This window comes from Falco naumanni, chromosome 2, assembly GCF_017639655.2.
Source record: "Falco naumanni isolate bFalNau1 chromosome 2, bFalNau1.pat, whole genome shotgun sequence".
NCBI lineage: Eukaryota > Metazoa > Chordata > Aves > Falconiformes > Falconidae > Falco > Falco naumanni.
In genome coordinates this window covers 77,478,448-77,494,628 of record NC_054055.1, presented here as the reverse complement: position 1 = coordinate 77,494,628, position 16,181 = coordinate 77,478,448, and the positions used below count along the sequence as shown (strand labels likewise).

The 16,181-nt window shown below is 39.8% G+C and overlaps 1 long non-coding RNA gene across 2 annotated transcripts; it reads left to right on the top strand.

The window, feature by feature from the left end:
* Window positions 1-773: 773 nt before the first annotated feature.
* LOC121084008 lies at window positions 774-8,523 on the top strand. Of its 2 annotated transcripts, XR_005826550.1 has the most exons (4): window positions 774-1,105; window positions 2,211-2,467; window positions 3,116-8,108; window positions 8,207-8,523. It is a non-coding gene; the product is annotated as an uncharacterized LOC121084008 (long non-coding RNA). The 2 variants fall into 2 exon arrangements; XR_005826549.1 differs by having other exon boundaries at window positions 3,116-8,523.
* Window positions 8,524-16,181: the final 7,658 nt, after the last annotated feature.

Genomic DNA, 16,181 nt, shown 5'->3' with positions numbered 1-16,181 from the left:
TTTGCATAAAGGATTTTAAGACACAATTTAAGCTCTAGAGAGATGCCAAAAATCCTTTCTTTGTCTGAAAAGCCAGTTAAGACTGTTAAGCAGCATAACATTCTTAGCCCATCGCATAATTTACAAAACTCAAGCACTCAAGAGCAAGGAAATGAATAATTTAGAAGATCATTAATCTCACACTACCCACATGATAAACACAATTATCAATCTTATCAACTATGGAGAAGTGAACATTTCATCACAACACAAGGACCATCACTCTGACTCTAGCTACAAAATATTTCAACAAGAAACACCAAACCAAAAACATAGAATAAACCTGTTCAGAAATATGACAGTCAGCTATGAACATGTCAGTGATGCAGACTGATAGGGCCACATGCGAGCCTGATGTCAGTAAAATTCAGACCTGTCCTAAAGTTTTTCCTGTTTTGCCACATTTATTCCAGTTTTAGACTCTTTTTTTTTTTTTTTTTTTTTCCTGATCAAGTTCCTCTGTCGGTTGATAAATACAGTTGCTAGATAAGATTTTTAAACAAAAGTATGGTGATACCGAACTAAGGATAAAGCAATAGAGAAACGCTCCACCTGTAAGAGCCAAGGTGTTTTTTTATGTGGTGCAATAGCTTATTCCTTGAAGCAGGCTTAATAGTAGATGAGTTACTGAACTCACTGAAATCAAAAGAGGCAGGATCTCGCTCAGTAAACCTCAAAATGGGAACAAGCCTGAATTCTGGCCACGCTGCAGCTGAACTCTGAAAGCCTGGAGGACGAGATCACCGTGCCAGCTGTTACTGCCAGAGTGCAGAGGGCATGTTGGGATTTAATAAGCTACAGCTATAGCCCGCGCATTATGTTGGGAGCAGGATACGGCTGAAGAGCATTGCTGTTACACCATACGCTGAAACAAGCTCTTGCCAAGCTTCTCGGGTGGCTCATAGGGGTAGGTAGGTGGTGGAAAATCAGCTACAGATGGCACTGTTTGAACTGTCTGAGCTTTTTACATTTACCTACCAGCCAATACAAAACAAGCAATGTCCTCATCTGTTAATTTCCTTAGTTTTTCCTGCCTGGCTTTTGCAAATGGCAAATGGCATGAGAGGTAAGTATTTTTTTTTTTTTTTTTTTTTTTTTTTTTTTTTTGCTGTTACATATTAGTTTCAGCTAGCTTTAGAACCAAAACTGTATTTTTTTTATTTTGTGTGTGTGTGTGTGTGTGTGGTGGTGTGATGATATTTCGGGATAACGGAAGGTTAGAAAGTGCTGCCTGAAACCATGCTCACCTGTCATAGATTTGAGATGAATTTTTGGTAGGAGCAAAATAATACCACAATATCTAATGATAATCACATTTTTGAAGGGAAATACAATTCTGTTTTTTGAAAGAATAATAATGCCTTTTCAGATTCATTCTCCTTCAGTGGAATTACATAAGAAAACACCTTCTTGCTGACATTTCTACAGGAAATACCAGGAAACTGAGCATTCCTTACCTTATGGCACTTGCATAAAAACATGCTTTCCTGCATTATTTCATTTAGAAACGGGAAAAAATTGCTTTTCTTGTGTTACAGTGTTTTCAGCAAAAATCTTGAAAATATACTTCCCAGGCTTACCAACTATGTGGATACTCCAAATTACACTTAATTTGCTGTGCTTATTGCTTATATGAAGCAGTCATGTAAAGCTTTTTTAAACATGCTTCTGGTATTATTTGAACGGCAAGGGAAATGTGAAGTTCTTGGCTGTGCATTTCTTTCACCTGGGCTCATGGGTTCACAAACGAATTTCAGGAGACCAGTGTCTGGGTTTTTCTTTGTTGCTAAATGAAGATTCTTCCTGATGACTTTCTGCCCTAGATCTTACAGAGAAAGTCATGAACCCCTGCTCTGTGTTGATGAATTAGCATCCCAAATTATGGCAGTGGCTGAGACTATTGTCACCTTCTTTCTGTTTCTAGAACTGCCTTTTTTTTTTTTTTCTCCAGCTGTTTTCATTTCCCACTGACATTTCATCTTTTTTCAGGTTTCTCTTTTGTCTTCTCACTTCTCCCTCAACAGTAAGATCTTTACCTTGCCCGGAGAAAGCTGCTAATACTCTAAGGTTGTTGGTCCTTCACTAATGGTCTTGTTTCAAGGCTTTTGATGGAAGTCAAAGATGACAACATCTCAGGTCTAAGAACTTACCATACTTGTTCTTGTTTTCAGTTTCAAACATGGTCTCCTTCTATGCTGTGAAGAGATCCTGTGCAAACTACATGTGATCTGCATGGAAGCCAATAACAACTAGTTAAGCCCAACCACACTGGAGTCTGTGGAGGTTTGGCTGGAGACATGAATTTGTCCCCTTTCTTGTAATGAGCTGCAGAGGGACATCGCTAAGGGCAGGCCCTGAAGAAGAGGTTGAAGATGGCTTGGCCTTTGCTGCATGCTTGTGTAAATTAAGGAAAACCATTTGGAGGGAGGTGAGCTTGGAGTAGGGTACCTCTTCCATCTCCAGTCAGCAGGGCAGGTTCTGGCAGCCAGGGCTCATCCCACCGTCCCAGGCAGGAGAAGGACAGCTGGTGGGTGCTGGGGACAGCATCAACCCCAGGCATCAGACATTTCTCTGGAGATGGGGATGAGCTGAAGCTATGCCAGGACATGGGCCTGTGGGTAGACAAACTGCAGCAAGGGAGGTCTTGACCAGAGACCTGGAAAGCAGTTTTCACCATAAGGATGGTTGGATGCTGGCAGGGGTACCCAGGAAGGCTGTGAAATCCCCCTGCTTGGCAGTATTCAAAGCACAGATGAAACAAGACCCTTAGCAACCTTATCTAGTTCAAAGCTGGCCATGTTATAGGTAGGTGTGTTGGGCCAGATGACTTTCAAGAGGTTCTTCCTAACCAAACCATTCAATAATTCAAAGTCACACTGCCACAAGCATGGAGGGAATCAAAGACCAGAAGTAGGTACCTGTTGTTTTTGAGCAGCTTCTTGGAGACAATACAGGTATAAAGATGTCTCAGCAGATCTATTAGAAAATGAATACAGCCCCGGCCCGCCCCCCCCCCCCCCCCCCCCCCCCAGTTCTCCCCAATATTCCTGAGACTCTTCTCTTTCCATTCTCCAAGATCACTCATAAATTGGGAAGAACAAGACATGCAGAGCCTACCTGTGGCATTGCAGCGGGAGCTGCAGATTGGTAGGTCATGTGCAGTGTAGGTTCTTCGTCCCCGTCCAAGACCATGAGTTTTGGTAGGACCAGAATTCTTCTCTGAATCCTATCAGAAGTCTCTGCAAAATCCACTTGATCCTCTTCTGACAGGCAAGATGGTATGAGGGCTTGCAATCTTCATGCTGCAAGGCCATTAGCAATTCTTGTACCTCAGGTGACTTATTAATGTCTTACTTGACAACTCAGATTTAAATGCATGTTGAAAAATGTCTTTATACTGTCGGAGCTCATTAGGTTTTATGCACAAAACAAAATCATTATTCAGAGATTTGGAACTGCTTTACTAAAGTGGGCATCTATTGAATATCCCCAATGCAATTCTTCCTTCTAATACGGTAATTCGTTATCTGTATTTAATTATCTGCAAGGTGAAAGGTTGCTGGGCAGTGTTGTTCAGCAATGGCCCAATGGAAATTTTTAAGTACTTTCACTCTGGGCTGACTGTCTTTACAGATCAATCTTACTGCTAATGACAACCAATACTTTCAGATGTGATTACAGACTAGCTCCATCTTTTCATGAGCCGAGACTCTTTGGAATCATATGTATTGATCTTTTTAATAGAAGTCAAGAAAAATGAAATTACCGTGCCTTCTTTTTGCAAAACTATGATAAATGGGAAGTTGGAAAGTTACAGAAGATTTTTTTTCTGTTGTGGATTATTTTAATCACTAAAAATGATGGTCTTTTTAATAATGTTTGTCTTTCCATTATGCACATTTGCAGCAAAGCCAAAACTTATTTTTGTATTACTTTATATAACCACATTTAAGCAAAGACATGTCAGAATTGCCTGCTGGTTTATTTAGGTAACTATCAAGTAGATTCTAGGCTAAAGGAGAAATCTGCTTTTAGATGCCAAGAGATTGTATTTTCTTGGCATCTACGAGTATAACCTAATTTTTAGAACAGCATTTTGGGATGTCTACAATCAAGTATTCATTTGTTTCTTATATAGAGCTTACCCTTCATTGCATGTAATATTGTGATAAAAGACTTTACCTATGTGCATTTTCTTTCTTCCTGGAAGTGTCATACTGGCTTTCACTTTTCCAGTTTTCAATGGCAATATATGTCACATGGCTCTGTCTCTTGCTTCATTCCTTTCTTCATGTTTATAAACCTCTAGTATTTTACAACAAAATGTGCCTATTGTACCCTGCCCTTGAGGCCTAGAAGACAGTGTTTTGGCTTTATATTATGCTATAAACATATGTGCACCCCACTGAGAATAACATTTGCTAGCCTGACTTCTCATCCTTGTGCCAACAGAACGGAAGTAAAAATATGTTAGATCCCACAGTATTTGTAGCTATTCCTCTTGGATAATTTCCATTGCCAAGGTAGTGGGTAAGATAAATCTTGGTGACACAATGGCAGAAGAAAAGATATGGATAAATCATAGGAGTGATGGAAGATATATACTGGTGGCTCTCACTGGTATTAATTGGAAGATACATACATGACCTACAGATATTTAAAATCAGAGGCACTGGCAAACTCTCCTCGGTTTGAAAGGCAGTGTTATACTTTCTTATTGCTTGATTGATCCTCAGTTCTTTTCAGTCTTCTATGTTGTAAATCCATGCTCTTTTCAAACTTATTTCCACAAAGCAATTTCCTTTTTTTCTAATCACACCCCCCATAATAATTTTTAACTTCCCCTTCACTTTTCATTATGCCTTTTGTTACAGCAATCTTCAACACCCAGTCATCTGGTTTTATTGCTGTCCTTGAAACTCAATATTTTTCAGTCAGGTTGCTTTCTGAACACTTTGGTAACCTGTATCTTGCTGTTTTTAGGGATCCAGACTTAACACCTTTTGTGCATATTTTCAGCTTCGGAAGTCTGTGTTTTTTTAAGCCATGATACACAGAATTTACATTTAGTTCAAGGAGTTCCTAAACTGTATGTATGTGACTGAGTCCACTGTGTGTGGAGTGTACACCAAGGGCACTGTATGTCTGCCCTGTTTTGTTTCTGCTTGTTTCATAACCTCCTGCTGCTGGCCACTGTTGGACACAGGTTACTGAGTGGGATGGTTTTGGGTAGATTCAGTGTGAAGGTCTTCTGCTGACATCTCTATCCCACAGATCCTTGCTCTCGCTGCTCTTGCTGTGCCTATTTTTCTTTGAATATCCTGTTCACAGGAATTATTACTCTTACAATGTTGAAAACCCCCTCAGAACCTCACTGATTATAATTTTATGATATATCTTTTTGTGATGGACTAGATCTTCTAAAAGTAAGCTTCTATATTTCATATAGACTGGGGCCTGTCTGTATTGCAGATGGACTAAGCCAGGTGATAAAAACATTTTGTGACATGCTGTGCTCAGCTGCAGACAATCCAGTACTTAAATGAGAAGTCTGAGAAAAAAAAAAACCAAAACCAATTGTCTATTAATTGCTTTAAGCATACCTCAATATTTTCATTAAAAACAGTGAACAATGTTTCAGAATGTCTTGCAACCATTCATGCGCAGTCAAAACCAGCCAGTTATTTTCTGTGGCTTTCTTAGACTTTGTTTTACAGAGTTGTGTCTAACTGATTTTACCTAGGAAAGCTGTCCCTTTGTGATTTAATGAAGTTGTGAAATTAACCACTGTGGTAAGAAGACTGTAGAATTGCATCGCAATATATTTCAGTTTATCTGGAAAAGTCAAGTTATTCTGCCAGTATAGTTTTAGTCATGAAAAAAAACATTTCTTTGGGAAAAGAACGTCTTTGACTGGCTCAAAGGTGCCTTGTTTTGAACACTAGAAGCTCATTTGTTGGCATGGTGAAATAGAGAACACTACAGTTGCCATCTGAAAGATGAGTAACATTGCTGATTTAGTTCTGTGAACCACTGGCTTTGTGAAAGATTCTTTTGCCAGTGGATAGCATGTGATGAATAATACATAGCATAGGTGTTCTTCCATCCTGCTTATACGAGTTCTCATATATGAGTTTTTTTTAGCAAGCATTGCACTGTGTGTGTACTAAAAGTTGTTACAGTGTGTCCAAATCAGCCTGGATTAAATCACTTAAACCATTCAGTTTAGTCCATCTAACACTTATGCACATAAGTGAATCTATTTATTTGAATATATTCTTTAAACTCAAAGGTCCAACTACTCCTGTGTTACTGCATCCCTTGAGGAGTTTCATTATTAAATTGAATAATCCTGATAAGATGTGTCTGGGTACCTGTATCACTTGTGTGTCAAAGGAAGGAGGACATTGCTATTGCTCTGAGTATTTCCACCTTTTTCTTCCTTAATGTAAGTATTTATGGGATGAACATGAAACAAAGGTTAGCTGTACAAATAATGCTTTACATGTAGAATAGCTTGCAGGATCAGGCAGGATGTAATTTTATTTTTTTCTTTAGTGTGGCTGTGTTTCTCATCTGGGCAGGAAGCAAAGACCGGTGTATTGAGGTAGAAGGGAAAACCTGAAATTAAATAGGGTGATATAAGCTAGAGACAGTTTTCAGCATGTTTTTTCTCATCTCAGTTCCTTTTTTTTCTTTTATGGCTCTCTGTATAATTTTTTTGTTTCAGTCTACCCTCTTACATAGTAAATGTACTAATTTCTTTGCTAAAGCAAGTAAGATAAGGGAATGCACTATTTTTCTAAATGTTGAGAAACTTGGCTTTACATAACCTTGAAATTTTCTGCACAGCTCAGAGGGAAAAATATTCAGTTTTGTCTGTGTAGAGCTTTATTCTTGTTCTTTAGCACCATTACTCTTTGGTATGTGCAACACTTGGGTTGTGTGACAGCTAGTCACTATTCCATTTCTATAAAGACTTCACATGTTATTATGGAGTCTGACAGATCACTACCAAAGCTTATAGCACAGTCCACAAATGTACAGCAGTTATTGCTAAAAAGTCAGCATTTCCTTGCAATTATTATGTAGTGGCATCAAAAATCCACAGTTGTTTCTCATTTAAATGACAGAGAAAAATAGTTTATCTATCCATCCATCCATCTATCTATCTATAGTTAGTGCTGCTTCATAAAATTTGTCAATGTTAATGTTTAGCAGATTAGAATAAAATCTTATTTTCTTACTTCAGAAAGAAAGGTTAATTTGGAAAAGAAGATGAAATATACATAGTACTCAGTGAGTTAGGAATGTGAAGGAGGGAAAGAAGAGATGGAAAGCATTTGGCAGAAAAGAGAAGTGACAGGGATGGGATGAGCACTTGCATCAACAGTTTTGTCAGATCTGTGTGTCCTACTATAGTGAAGAGATAAACTGGTTTCCACCAGGCATCTTGAGTGTTGTTGAAGCTTTGCAAAAGGTTAAATCAAAGAGTAGTCAGCTCTCAATGTGACCTCTAGTTCATCTATGATGGGATTTCCTCCATCTTAAGTATTAAAAAAGACTGAAAAGTAATCAACAACTTGGTGTGGGTTTACAGTGGTCAGGACTATAGTTTTGGTTATCTTGAAAAGATCTGCAATATTCTGAAATGGCAATGAAAGAGTTAAATCTGTATTGAGTATCCCCAGAAGAATAAGTCAAACACTAGTTATTTAAAATGGGAAAATATTTGGGCTGGTAAAGAATTTTTTCCATTCAACTATATTTAATGGAAAACTTTTTCTGATGAAACAATTTTTTTTTAATGAAAAGTCTTTAATGGAAATCAGCTGTCTGGTTGTTGTTTGGTTTGTTGTTTTTTTTTTTTTCTCAGAAAATTTTGGCTTGTTGAAAGAAGAAATTATAAAGAAGACAGGAAAAGAACACTTCAACAAAGATTCAAATATTTGGAACTTAGTGGTGGCTACTGAATGGTTAAATATTCTGCTGTCTAAAAAGTCAAATTACCAACAAATATAAAAGCTGGTGTTGCCCCAAAGGGTGCTTGATGCTGCGCATGTCTAAGTGTAAGTGGTGAGAAGAGTGCTGAAACATGCCTTTCTGGTGAGGGTTCCAATCCCACTTCCACAGAAATAAATGAAAATATACTTTTTGACTACCGTAGGAAGAGAACTGGGACCTGGGATCTAGGGCTTTCATGAATATGCTGTGTGCTGAGGAAATGAATGTTAGGAGACTGGCTGCAGCTGATGGCCAGCAAAGGGAAATTCATGTCTGCAGATGGAAGTATGACAGTTGGCAACAGACTCTAACAGAAATTGTTTTCTCTCTGGAATTTGATAACTGTTAATTCTTCATCTACTTGGCTTCCGCCAATGAACACAGTACTTTTCACTGATAAGAAATTCGTATTGTTAAACTCCACATGAACTCAAAAAAATATTAAGGTATAAATGCTTACCAGCAAATATGAGCAGCAAATGTCAGAGAAAATTTAATAATTGAGCTTAATAAAATAAGCTTGTTTTTGGAATCTTGCTTTATATGTTTCTGAAAGAACAATCACTCTTATGAAACTAAGTCAGGAATGAAATGTAGCGTACGGCTAATTGGGAAAGGATCAATAGATCTAGCAAAGCCATGGGAGCCTTAGGAGTCCTTCTAAATGGCAATATAAAGCAGTGTTGGTTTAACAGTCTGCTCCATTTATCTGCCCTTCTGCCTTATGAGGGACTGAATAACTAATGCAATGGCATGGTATGGGTTGTCCTTGATGGGAGGTGCGGCTGGTAAACCAATATCTCGTGTGAGGCCCTGAGCAAGGCGAGATGGTGACTTGAAATGAACGCTGATGAAGGCTTCCCACCAGTGTAGCCTACAATGGGGTACTTCATCTACACGACTGATTCTCCATTTGTCATGCTAGGAATGGTTTGTAGCATTAGAACACATGAATAATATATTTTTTGTGTCCCTTTACCTATCAATCCATTTAAATGAATCTATTGTGATTCAGTTAGTTCCAGCCTGCCCTCACTCCCCATGAAGGAGCAAAGGACAGAGAAATGGCAGCCGCCCCAAGTCTCCCCATCCATGGCCGGGCACTTTGCCGTGAGCGTAGCCCCCGGCTACAAGTGGGGAAGGTGAAGTGAGGAAAGAAGGGAAAAGATAGGTAGGTATAGCTCAACTGGAGTAGAGAAAACAGGGAATTGACACGAGATGCACCATAAATCACAGGTATTCAGTTATGCAGACTGAAATAAATGAGTGAGAAGGGACAGAAACCTTGGAGAAGTAAGTACAGGAAAAAATGGTTGTGTATGGGACTGGCAAAGAAGGCAATGGAGACAAGGGCAAGTATAAAGGCAGTCTGAGCTGGAGACCATCTGCTTGTCAAATTCAGAGGTCCTGGTGCAAATTAAGGAGGTATTCCTGAAAGATGTCTCCAGCATTTCCAGCATGGAAAGCAATAGGTAAATGTCAGGCTGCTACTCCCCCTTTAATTAGAGTAGGGCTCAACAAACTATCTGCAACAAAACATGCTTAGACATGCTAGCGAGCCAGCTCTAGCTTCCTGATAAGGGATGCTTCTTCTGTTCTGTGCCAAGACTGTGGAGGATCCTGTCTTTATGTTGGTCCTGCAGAAGGTCCAGCACAAACTTCAGGCCAGTGAAAAGGAAACTCTCATCACACCACATCACATCAATCACATACCACATATCAAATCACACCATGCCTTTCTTAGTCCACCCATCATATGCTCTGAGAAATGTCTCAGTCTTCCCTGGTTTTGTACTCACAGTAGGGTCAGCAGAGCTACTGTCACTGCCATCTTCATGCTAAGAGCTTTCATTCTCAGTGGGACCTTTACATTATTCTGGTTACTTTAAAGATGTCCTGTGCTGTTTACATGGCACACACAATTCAGCAATACTGCAGTATAAGAAGATCTTCTCGCTTGTCCTGGACTGGGGTGAAACAGCAAGTTACCACTGTTTTACTACTCCTCTTGTTTATGAGTCAGTATGGCAGTCTCTTTTTTTTCCTAGCAATACATTGATGAAACAGGTGGCAAATATCAGGAAAGTGTCTGAAAAATGTGATCCAAATGAAATCTTCTTTCCTGTAACATCTCACAGTATCTGTTGACTATTAAATTTAATCAGATGATCAAGAAGAGATGGCAAACTTTGCATTTGACATGATCTCTCTTTGTATTTTCTTTATAATTATTTCCATATGCCTCTTATCTGAAAAAAAATGTTTTCATCTGCTTCTTTGGCCTGAATAATTCTATAGTAGTCTTGAATAAGATTGAGAGAGCTTTAGCCAAAATCTTCTTTGTGAAAATGCAGTGCTGGAGATCACAGGAGAGAATCTAGAACTAGTTTTGGGGCAGCTGGCCACATTTTCTGTTTATGGACACGAAATCCAAGAAAATAGGATATTTTCAGATACATTTTCAGATACCCCTGCAGTATATCCTGGTGTTTTATTCCTGAATGCTGCACAGTTTCTACCATTCTCTTTTTCTCCAGTGAGGATCTACCCACAGAATTTCTGAATAGTAGCAAATTTTGCATGCTCTACACAACATGAATGGGTTGCCACTGCCAACTCTCTTATAGCTGCTTCAGTCTTCTGCGGGGTTGTAACATCTGCTATGCATTTATAGAATTCCTACTAATATATTAAAAAGAGTGGATTTATTATGTGAGTGCTGATTGTGGAGATTTTTCCACGTGCTGAAATTGGTCAGTAGGTTATCCTGAAAAAGCTAAATATAGCTGTTTCTATATTTTAACATATAACGGCATGCTCAGTGCTGCTATTTTGGTCACTCAGCCCAAATCAGACTACGCAGCAAACAATGGAAAAACTCCCTTTGTTTGCAGGACTGGGCCTCAAAGCTTATTGTAGTCCCAGTGAAACCATGTGCAAGGAAATTTACTCTTGTCTATTTCTAGAATGAGAATACAAGTTGGTAGGAAAGTTTTCAACGAAACATGTCCAAGTCTTAAAATCAGAAATTTTTTTAGAGACAATGGACCAACTTCAAGAAAGCATTTATAATGACAGATTACTGAGGTCCAGACTAGACTCTCTGGTCAGACCTAAAGCTGGGCACATCAGAGCTGCCTAATAGTTCAGAATCTCAACTGAAGTGAATGATATGCATCTTCTTTCAAGCCCTGTTGATGCATTTTGTATGAATTACCTTGCTCTTTCCCAGGGCTGGAGAAGACAGTCTTTCTGCAGATATAGCTCTTCAGGGGAATGAGGAGCAATCAACCAAACTTCCATTCCCCACATCCCGAGGCTGTGCTGCAAGTGACTGGCTTCTGGCTATTTTGATAGAGCATCCTCTTCTCACCGGCCTGTCATAAAAGTCTGGGCTCCTTTTGCCTCCTAGAAAATGTCTGTGGGTTGGGAAAATAACTTCCTATTTGTGCTCTAGTCATAACCCTTAGCGCAAACAGCAAGGGCTGGTAATCCAGTTTACTTGTGCTTCTTCTGTTATAATATTTATTTGCCTAGTGGGTGGGTGGTGATGACATTTCCCTACAGGAAAATATTAACTGCATAACCTTTTCCATCCCTCGGCTCATCATCGTCAACATTGTCAATGTTGTCAGACGTCAAGTGCCCTGGTTTGAAGTCAGCAGATACTCCTCCTGTCTGGGCACGCAGCAGTGCCAGCAATGCCCTGGTGAACCTAGCCTCCTGAGTGCCACTCTTTGTGTGACTGCTAGCCATCTCCGACAAAGAGAATGTTTTTCATGAACAACTAAGGAAATCGTTGGTCAAGAGAAACAGCTTCCCCCCTACTTGCCTGCTGCCAGGAGGCTCTAAATAGAGCCTCTGTAGTAGTCTTAATTTTTTTATATATTTTTTTTTATTACTTCACATTGGAGTTCAGTCCTGAACTGTAAGCCAGAAAATCTAAGCTGTGTTGGAACTTCTGAAAGGCCACAGACCTTGCTAAAAGTGCAGGTATTTCAAAGCCCCAAAAACATGTGTTATCATTTCCATCACATTTATTTGTGAGCGCAGCTCTGCTTATACTTTCTCTCTACCTGTGATAAGACCATCTTTGCCCCGTGACTTTCCTCTGAGATGTATCTTTCACACTTTGTTCCCACAAAGTCTTTTATCAACTCCACCCATGCTCATCAGTGCACAGCAAGTCTCATGGCAGCCAGTCCTGCTGTCATTACGAAGGCAGTAGCATTCTAGCCTCGTACATTTGCAGAAGAGGTGAAGAGCCAAGAAAAGCACTGACTTTTATTCTTAAAAAGCCAAACCAAACCAAGCCCCTTTGTGATCTTTCCAGGCTGCCTCATGATTTCCGAGTGCTAATATAACTGAAGAGTTTGAAATGCAGCTTTGCTGACCAGCCCAGGTGTTTGGGTGTATGCAAAAGATTATAAAACATGTTGAGAGGAAGATCATCTTAGCTATACGGGAATGTGTGTTGTCCAGAAATAATTTTTGGCAGTTTTCTCTTAAAATTCAACATTTTTCTACAGATAGGGAAAAGACAAAAAATGTCTAGAATAAGCCTTTTTCTTGTTACTTTGAAATTTGTTACCTCAAATAGTAATTTGCATGTGTAATTAATTATGAATGACTCCTTGACAATTTTGGTAAGCAATGGCTGTGTTAAAAAAATCTGGCAGTCACAACAATGACACAGAGGCAAGCTAACATGTGAAAATGTAGTAGTGGAGGCAAACACAGAGGTACTGGCCTGAGCTGTGCATTATTTCTGGTGGCCCTGAGGGTGCAGATTGCCCCATCGTGGCTGCAAGAAGACAGCAGGACCTAGAAAACAGCAGAGAATCTGGGAGTGAGGGTGAGATGAGACAAGATGAAGTTACAAGAGCCTGAGGGAAAAGGGGAAAAGACTTTGACACTGGTTAGGGGGTTGTGAAAGGAGCCAGGGAAATGGGTGCAAGGACTGGAATGATGGGAGTAAAGTAGCTGGTGGTAATGGGAGCAGCTATGGAAAAAGAAGTGGGATAAGAAGAGGAAGAAGGGCTAGAGATGAAACACTGAAGCATTGAAGAGAGGGAAATTGGATCATAGTATCTTTAAAAAATACAGTTGGGAAATTAGGAGCAGTCTTTTTTTTTTCTTCCAAAATTAGTTACTATCAACAGATGTTGCATAATGTTGCACAATGCCCAGATGTATTTGCTTTCCTCTATCCTATTCCTGGCATAAAGTGTTTACTTCATGGTGTAAGAAAAAGCTGCTTTGCTGTCAGCAGATACAAGGAAAGAGTACTAGAAATGTTTCCTGAGAAGAGGACTGGGGATGTTGTCTTCTCGCCTGCATTGGTTTGTGATCTCTGTTAATGCCAGAACCAGGTACTTCTGGAGGATTTATTTGAAGGTCTTGTTAAGATTTTCATCTACACAGGTATTTTCCAATACAAAGCTGGTCCTGCTGTTATAGATCATCCTACTCAGGAGAGTATTGCTTGCAGGTGTCCTGTTTTTCAGAGGCCTTTTCAGTCCCACACAATGGTGGAAGACCTGTGGTGGGTTTACTTTCCCTAAACTCAGCCCAAGAGTGAGTACCCTAAGAAGGGTCAGGATTATACTTTTCACCTTTAGGTGTGTTGCTTTGTTTAACAGAGCAAGTGCTTAGAGAAGGGAAGGATACAGCTTTGTCAAATGTACATGGTGGAACTGAGCTCCCCACCTTCTGATCCTCTGCTGTGATGCTCCAAGGGATTAGTCATACTTCCTGCAATGCCTCACACTTACAGTGTCCTGCATGCTTACACAAAGGACTGAATATGCACAAAAAAAAAAAAAAGGAGAAAAAAAAAAGGAGATCTAAGTCTGTGTGCATGCTTCATGGTGTTTCCTTTTGCACAACCATACAGTTAAAAAGTAAAGGAATATGTGACAGTTGGCAGATAGTTCCTGGAGTGAGGGCTGGGACTGAAATTAGTGGGAAGAAGGATTGGACAAAGGAAGTAAGTGTCAGACAGGAAAAATATAAGAAAGTCTCATGTTTTGGAACTTTTAGTGAATTCTTAAAGGCTCATTGCAAGTTTTCTCTGTCAGGGCAGGTAATTATCTCCCAAAGCACTCATCAACAATAGTGCACTATAATAGCACTGCCTTCTGGGGAAAACCCGAGTGAACTTTTTCTTGGGAAGGGGTATAAAAAAGCTTCCAACATCATGCTTAGATTCAAGGATAGCAACAAACGCTGGTTTTGTGGAAACATTTTATTTTAATTCCACAATATCCTCTTACGTAAACACTGAAACACATTGAATCAATTTTTCAAACAAACTTGTAAAATCAGAAAATACACCAGCCTTTGATAGGCAGCAGCATTAATTGCCAGGAGCACAAAGAGGCATTTAAACATTGAAGCATTTTGGCAAAAATACAAATGACTTATTTTCCCTCCATGCCCTTGAAAATAGCTTTACTAAAGTCTGAGCTTCCTATGATGGAGGTTCACCATTAATCACCTTTATGACATCTCATATGTAGGCTGTGGATAAATCCATGGGCCCTAATCAACCACTTTCCTGAGGAAATTGGCCAAATCCCGAGTCTTTGAGGAGGGAGGCGGGGGATGAATCACAACAACTTTGCTATTCAGACAAATCTCTTTTCAAGTGCCCTTAAAGCTTTTTTTCATATACAGCAAAGACAGCCACACAGGAAACAATAATAGTTTAATCTCTTGAAAAATTTCCTTCCTGCACTGCAGCAGCCTTTCAGACAGGTAGTCAAAGCACGCCAAAGAAAATTAGCAACAGCCGATGCCAAGAGCAGGCTGTTACGTTAGCCTTTTAGCTCTGTCCCTTTTCCTTCCATGTGAGTAGAGAACAAGAAACTACTCATCTCCCCGACTAAACACCCTCTGAGCCACATTTTGCTGTGCATCAGTAACACTTACAGGCCTGGGGAACTGATAATGGAGAAGACACGGAGGGATGGGTCCTGCAAACAGTTACTGTGGTACCTCCACCATGAATAGCCTGACTGATTCACATCCCAGGCCTACAAAGGGAACTGTGTTTGTAGCCTCCCACACATGTGCATACTTACTCGTAAGTATTTGCAGGGGTTTTACAAGTTGTCTGCTGGGGGATTTTTTCCTTCTGAGTTTTTCCTCCTTCGACTTGAAATTCTTCTTTGCTCAATGTGGACTAAGGCGGAAGGAAAAAAAAAAACAATCTTAACATAGAGCTGGGAATGAGTCAGGGTAAGACATCATCACATAGAGTTTCCTTTTGTTTGGGATTTTGTTTTGCTTGTGTTTTTCTGTACATATGGCACTCCATTCTCAATTTATACCACAGTGGCATGGCAGCTTAGCATGGGCCCTAAGGTAGAGAAAGAAATGAGACATCACCCCCAGCCAAAAGCCAGTGCTTGCCCCTATCATTGCAGACTGCTGCCTGGTATAATTATACTGCCTGTTAATTTGGTGATACTATCGCTGTTTGAACCAGGTTTCAGTGTCTATACCTCTGCAGTGCTATTTAAGGAGGTACGAAAAGAAATAGTTAATATATAGCACTGTGTACACGCTTGGCACAGCCAGAGCATAAAAGGATAGCAGAAAAAGGCCAGAATGGTGGAAAGAGTTTTGCGTTATATTTTAAAGATGCTTCATTGCAAACACCATAATCTGAAATGTATTTGCCCGTTTTCAGTGCAGAGCTTTCACTTTAAGTCAGCCTTGTGTTACTCAAATTGTTGATAGACTTTCATAACATCTGTATGTAGAAATAGTTTTGGTTTGAGTTCATATTAAAAAGCAGAAAAAAGCACACCTGCTGACCTATTTTCTAGAAATGATTGCAGAACAGAACAAGAGTGTGTGTTTGCTTATTTTATGGACAATCACATAAACAGGGTTAAATCCTGTTCCCAGAAAACATGGGGATGTAAATGGATGAGAAGCTCTTTAGAGTAAGAGGAAAGACCTTTTGCAAAAGTGAAATGCCAAGCCAAGCGGTGTGGCAACAGGAGGTGCAACAGCAACTTCTCTCTGCTTTGACTTCCTCTGAAAAGTCCTTATAAAGGTCTTATGGCAGGGCAAACCCTGGCATGTGCCATAAGAGCTTCATGTTGGCCTTTGGTGCTGTTACAAGG